This window comes from Nycticebus coucang, chromosome 8, assembly GCF_027406575.1.
Source record: "Nycticebus coucang isolate mNycCou1 chromosome 8, mNycCou1.pri, whole genome shotgun sequence".
Classification (NCBI taxonomy): Eukaryota; Metazoa; Chordata; class Mammalia; order Primates; family Lorisidae; genus Nycticebus; species Nycticebus coucang.
In genome coordinates, this window is record NC_069787.1 from 111,569,090 (window position 1) to 111,575,836 (window position 6,747).

The following is a 6,747-nucleotide window of genomic DNA, read 5'->3' on the forward strand; positions in this document are numbered from 1 at the left end:
CCTTATACTTCAGTATCCTGAGGAAACCATGAAGTGATAAATGTGGGTTTCCTAGAAATCAGATCAGAGACCTGGACAAATTTAAGTGTTAATTTATTATGTGGGAGAGTAAGTGTAAAAGTGAAAGTAAGGTGAGGAAGGAGGGAAAACAAATGCACAGTGGTTTGTTTCGAATGCATCCACAGCTTTACAAGAAAATATACCCAGTTCTAGAATCATGGGAAAATCGGTAACAGGAGCAGTCCATCTGCCAGTGTTTGCTATCTTCGGCCTCCCGCCTCCCCAAGAGGTGTTCCCTCCTCTCTACTTCTAAGTTGTTTTACCTGCTCCTTGATGCAAACCTTGGAGAAGCCACAGTCTTGCTGTGTTGGAGTGAGTCAGACGAGGACACTGGCACTCCTGGGGGCCTGCTCCCCTGGGCACGGTGGAGACCCTGCTAGGACATGTCCCTTATCCCCAGAAGACGCAGAGACAAACAACGGTGGGATCAGATGAGAAGACCGGACTCTGCGAATGTGAGGACTTGGTGGCTTGTTGCCGGGACTGCTCTGATCAGGAACCAGGGCACACAGCTATGGGCTCTTATTCTTACTTTGCTATTACCATCTAGGGAGATCATGGGGAAATCATGCACATCTCCATTCCTCCATCTGTTTTAAGACAATGTTTTGTGAAGTAAATAAATTTGAATAGAAATAATGTCAGATGTCATTCTTGTTACCTGTGACTTAAGAGGTTTAGACATCTTCTAAGACTAATTCCTCTTAGTTATATATTTATCCAATAGAATATTACTGATAAATACTTTGGAACATATCTGCAGAACAGATATGATGCTAGATTCTAAGTTGTAAACAAGGAATATTTCTATTGCAATAGCAGTGAGCTTGGTGAATATCAACTATCAAATCGAACAAGTTCTTAACACAAAATGCTGCGGCACTGTCAGAGAGGCCACAGTATTATTTATATTAAATCAATGTCAACATTGTCACCCAGCAGGCAAAGGGATTTTAAAATGTTCTCTTTTCTAACTAGTAGACATGTGCAACTTCGAAAGCCTTCCTCTCCATCTTTATTTCCTAACCTACTCTGAACACCATTAATAAATAACTAAAGCCACTGATTCTAAAATGGTTGAAGGTAGAGTGAGAATAGGAACAGTCCTGACATCCTACTTTAAAAAATGGCATGTGCTATACTTACCTGGCTGGGGAGATACCATGATCACAAAGGTGGTTTTCCTAGGGCGAGGCTTATCCATTGCACTCCGGATGTGCCTACCCCTGCGATTTCCCCAAATGTGGGAAACTTGACTGCATAATTTGTGGTAGTGGGGGACTGCGTTCAAAAATAATAATAATAATAATAATAAATAAAAAATGGCACATGCTAAATGAGTGGTGAGATAAGAAGAGAAATGGATCGGTTCCCCAGGGTTGGGTTGAGAAGGAAGAGGATAGAGCTTGAACTGGGTCTTGCACAAAAGACACATGTCAGATAAGGCGGTGGGTTGATAACAGCTTGACAGAACTATTTAAAATTGTTTCAGCAGTGGGAAGGAGAAATCAATTACTCAAGCTCATGTGGTCAGTGTTGCTCTAGGAGCCCTTGAGAGATCTTGTGGCTCTTGGAGAAATGCTATTCTTGACCTTACTGCCTGTAGTATTCGAAGACTTAGAACAAAATGCTATTCTTGACCTTAATGCCTGTAGCATTCGAAGACTTAGAACAAAAATTGACTAGAGAAAAGTGAAAGGGTAACCAAGAGATTTGTAGGTCAGCACATAACAAATTTCTGTTAATGGAATGAAACTCTGTTGTAGATAATGAATAGTCATTACTTTAGTTAGGACTGAGTTTGGCCACAAATGATAAGAAACTCAAAATAAAAATGGCTTGAGCACAATGGAAGTTTATTTTTCTCTCATGTAAAAGCCTAGAGGTCCAAGGTTGACATGCCTATTATGGGCTTTGACATTGGGGGGCGGGGGGTGTCTCCTACTGTCATGTTGCTTTGCCATGTGTGGTTTCTATACCCAAAGACTGCAAGGCCTCACATATTTATCCTGACTGTAGACACAAAAATTATTCTAGACAATGACAAAAGGTTGAGTCATATCCTTGACCTTTCAAGACATTTCCAAAAAGGTATATACTGTAAATGTGTATATACCACTTTCCAGAATTTATAAGGTTGATAATTAACTTTCGTGAATTTGCCACCATGAGCTTATGTTGGCAACACAGTACAAACAGCTTGGTAAGGTTTCATTATCCTGGTATGTCAGTGTCTCACGGTGGTGTTTGTGTCAACATGTGGTGGTGTCTTGCAGAGAAGTGTTCATTATTGTTGTGCATGCTTTTGTGTGCCATCACAAGAATGTGGGAGCGTGAACTGGAGCAACAAACAAACATTTGTAAATTTATTATTAAATTTGGCAAGAGTGAAAGTGAAATCTGAAAAATGTTAGAAGACGTTTATGGGGATAATGCCTTGAAGAAAATGGCAGTGTACAAATGGATTTAATGTTTTTCTGAGGGGAGAGAAAGTATCACTGAGGAAGAGAGGTCAGGGCAGCCAAAAATAAGCAGAACTGACAAAAAGTTCAAAAAAATTAGCTGGGCGTTGTGGCGGGCGCCTGTAGTCCCAGCTACTTGGGAGGCTGAGGCAGGAGAATCGCCTCAGCCCAGGAGTTGGAGGTTGCTGTGAGCTGTGTGACGCCACGGCACTCTACCGAGGGCCATAAAGTGAAACTCTGTCTCTACAAAAAAAAAAAAAAGTTCACAAAAATTCATTGAATCATGTGCCCAAATCATTGACTGAAATGAAAAGGATAGCAGGCCATGTAAACATCAATAGAGAAATAGGGAAATCTTAACTGAAAATCTTGACCAACTTCATGGTTCTTGCATCCCTCTTGGTTCAATGCACCAGCTCACTCAGCACTATCTTTAAGGGAGTTTTTAGCCAGTAAACTAATAACTGTATAAGAACAACCTCCTTACTCACCTGATCTGGCTCCCAAAGACTTTTTTCTTTACCCAAAGATAAAGGAAATATTGCAAGGAAGACATTTTGATGACATTCAGGACATCAATGGTAATACAAGGAGAGTTCTGATGATCATTCAGAAAAAGATTTCCAAAACTGCTTGGAGGAAGGGAATAGCTGTTGGTGTCAGTGCATAGCTTTCTAAGGGGAGGACTTGGAAGGTGACTATAGTAATATTTAGCAATGAAGTATGTAGTACTTTTTTTAGGATGAGTTCATAGACTTAACTGTCAGACCTCATAATTATCTGGGTAGAATTAGCTGGGATGGTCAACCAGAAAGTATAATTTTTATTTGATGTTGTTATTTATTCAGTTGAAATTTGGAATTCCTAATATGAAGAAAGAAGGGACTGTAATTTAGGGAGAGTAATCAGCAGTCTCTGTTACTATCATCGGAGCCCCTTGAATTTAATTTTTCAAATAACTTTCATACAGGCTAGAGAAAGAAGCTGAGACAGTCTCCTCACCTAAAGAATTCTGTTTGATTCAACAAACATACGATACCCACAGGGTACCAGGTGCTGGGTTTAGAGCTAAATAGAACGAGACCCCTATGTTTAAGATCTCCAGTGATAAAGGAAGTAGCCAGAAACTAATCCATACAATTCCACAGGATAACCATGGGTGCAAAGGTGTACATATGTACAGGGAGTCAAGAGTTAAATGGAAGAAATAATATAATCAAGTGGTTTAATAAAGTTACATGCTAATGGAAGGACTGCCCAGTCTTTTAAAAACACAGCATTTTTCTTAAGTAAATTAGCTTGTACTTCTTCCTTAGATAGTTTTACAATTCACAGTGATGGTCATCTTTCCCTCCCCTTCCTTGTCATCATTTATTGCTACTTTTGAATCATTCTTGGGTCCCTGCATCCAGTCATACTTAAAGCCAGTTCTAGCCCCGTATTTTTACTTTAATTTGACAGCAAACTATTTTGAGAGACTTAAAGCAGTATAAATGGGTTTCTCCATTTGCATACAAAGTGAGTTCTGACAAATATACAGAGGTGATAAGAATATGGTGAATGAAGTGGCTAGCACCTGATGCAGAGTTTGAGTGTCTATAACCATTTCCACCTCAAGCCTCCATGTAGGAATTCCTACCACTGTGTTCCTTATAAATAAACTTTTCTACAAAACTAATGATTCTACGAGAAACAGCTTGTTGAAAAGCATTGCTAATTATCTCTCTTGGGGCTAGATTTTGTTAAATATCTCTGAGAAATCTTGCAGTAAGAAATCTGATGATGCAGTATAAAACCAATGTCCTCCAACTGAAAGATTCCAGTTAGACTCTGGCTTAACTTTAATACCAAAGCACCAAACCACATTTTGAAAAATAGCATCATTTCTTGTAGTATCACTGAGCAATGCCTACATTTTTAAATTGTGTTTTCAATTAATTTCAGAATGAGGCTGACATAGAGCAGGTAGAAAGTTATTTTGGAATTAGAACATTTATTCTCATTTAGATTTTCTGCAGTTATTGCCTAAATAAATATAGTGCTGAGAAAGGAAAGAGAACATCATAATTATAATCAACTGTATCAAGAACTGCACCCCATTATCTCTCTTGTTTTGTTAGAGAATTATATAAGAGATTTCAGATACAGTACAATGTAAGATTCACAAGAAAAAATAGGAATGATGAAATGAGTACAAGTAGCATGGTACATCCTTAAAGTTCAATCATTAACAAATTCCTAGTCAAAGCCTTTTTGAATCAGAAGTATATTAAATTATCCAATACCCCAATTCCCTTGGAGGTTGTAGGATACTGTGCCACTCTCATAACCTACACATAGCGCTCATCTCCTTGTATTTTTTCTCTGCTTCGCTGCAGCCTACCCTGACCTTTCTAAATAAAACTGAAATGTCTCCCACTTACCACAACCTTGAAATCTTTTTACTCAGCTCTACTTTTATTCTGATGGCACTTGTCACCGTGGAGCATGTGAAATAACTTACTTGTTTATTTTTATTATTGTTGTTGTCTAGAATACAAGGTCTGGCACGGTGGCTCCCACCTGTAATCCTAGGACTCTGAGAAGCTGAGGAGGCTGAATCACTGGAGCTCAGGAGTTTGAGACCAGCAAGAGTGAGACCCTATCTCTATGGAAAATAGAGAAAGTAGCTGGGTGTTGTGGGGGGCACCTGTAGTCCCAGCTACTCAGGAGGCTGAGGCAAGAGGGTCACTTGAGACCAAGAGTTAGAGGTTGCTGTGAGTTATGATGATACCACAGAACTCTAACCAGGGAAACAGAGTGAAACTCAAAAAAAAAAAAAATACAAGCACTATAATGGCTTGGCTTGGGCATTTGTTTTGTTCACTGCGCTGTGTTCCAACTGGTTGGAACCGTGAATACTTGTTGCATGGATTAACTAGTGAACCAAGAACATTATACATACACATCCCTGTTCAATATTTCTTGCCACCATAACTGCCAGCATCATCTGACGCAAACAGCCTTGTCCTTACATCCAATTGTGCCTGTGGAATAATTTGCGAGGCCTCTGAAGAGCTGGACCTGAAATGATCTCCTCCAGCAATGCCTGTGAGGAAACCCTCGTGGCCTCCTCCTCCTTGTCCTCCTCTTTCCTCCCCTTCTTCCTTTTCTTTATTTAACTGAACAGTCTTGTGAGGGAGGTGGGGCACTGTCTGGTAAAACCACAATTCATTTCAGGGGCAACATGTCCCGTGCCTAGCACCTTGCTGAGAACACCGCCGGTCCCTTCTGCTTCCCCGCCCCTCGGGATCATTGGAATCCATTCTAAGTGGGCTCCTCGTTTCTGCTTCTGTCCATCTGTAGTCCTAGCACAAGACCAAAATAAGCATTTTTAAATTACAACAGATTATGGGTCTCCTGTGCTCAGAAACCTCCAACGGCTTCTCGTTTTCCTCATTTTAAAAGCTTAAGTCTGGGCCGCGGTCTGCGCAGCCCTGTGTGGTCTGCCACCTGTCACCTCTGACTTCGGCTCCCGCTCTCCTTCCTCCTGCTCACCAGGGGCCCTTGCTGTCCTCCAAACACTCTTCTGACGCTGGCACCATCTGTGCCCCTTCTGGTCTTTACCCAGATATATTCCTGACTAACTCTTTGCCTCTCTTAAGATTTTATTTACATGTTGTTGTTTTTTTTCCAGATACCTACCCCTTTTATACCCCACCTGCTACTCTGAAAGTCACTTGCCCTGGCCTACTTTTAAAATACTTTCCATATATAATTATATACTATGTCTGAATTAGCAACATCAGATATAATATATAATTGACTTGTTTATTATTTTTATTGTCCATCTCCACTTAACAGGGTGTGCCTTCTATGAGGGTGGAGATCTTTGTTAGTTGGGGTATTCATGTGCTCCAAGTACCTAGCACAGCACCAGGCACATAGCAATTACTCAAATCATATTTTTTAGAATGAAGACTATGTTAGTCCTCTGTGAAGGACAGGAAAATATTAGCAAAGCACAAAAGCCTTGGATAATCCCCAAAGATGGGCAAAGAATGAGGGGGGGGAAACACAGAGGATAAAGGAATGCTATTGCACCTGGCCTGTCAGCAGACTCTGAAGCCAATCTGTCTCAGGCATCCTCAAACTTTTTAAACAAGGGGCCAATTCACTGTCCCTCAGACCATTGGAGGGCCGGACTATAGTTAAAAAAAAAAAAAAGAAAGAAACTATGAACAAA

The 6,747-nt window shown here is 40.4% G+C and overlaps 1 pseudogene; it reads left to right on the plus strand.

Annotated features, from left to right (window-relative positions):
• The first annotated feature begins 1,198 nt into the window (after positions 1-1,198).
• LOC128593025 (uncharacterized) lies at positions 1,199-1,350 on the plus strand (annotated as a pseudogene).
• Positions 1,351-6,747: the final 5,397 nt, after the last annotated feature.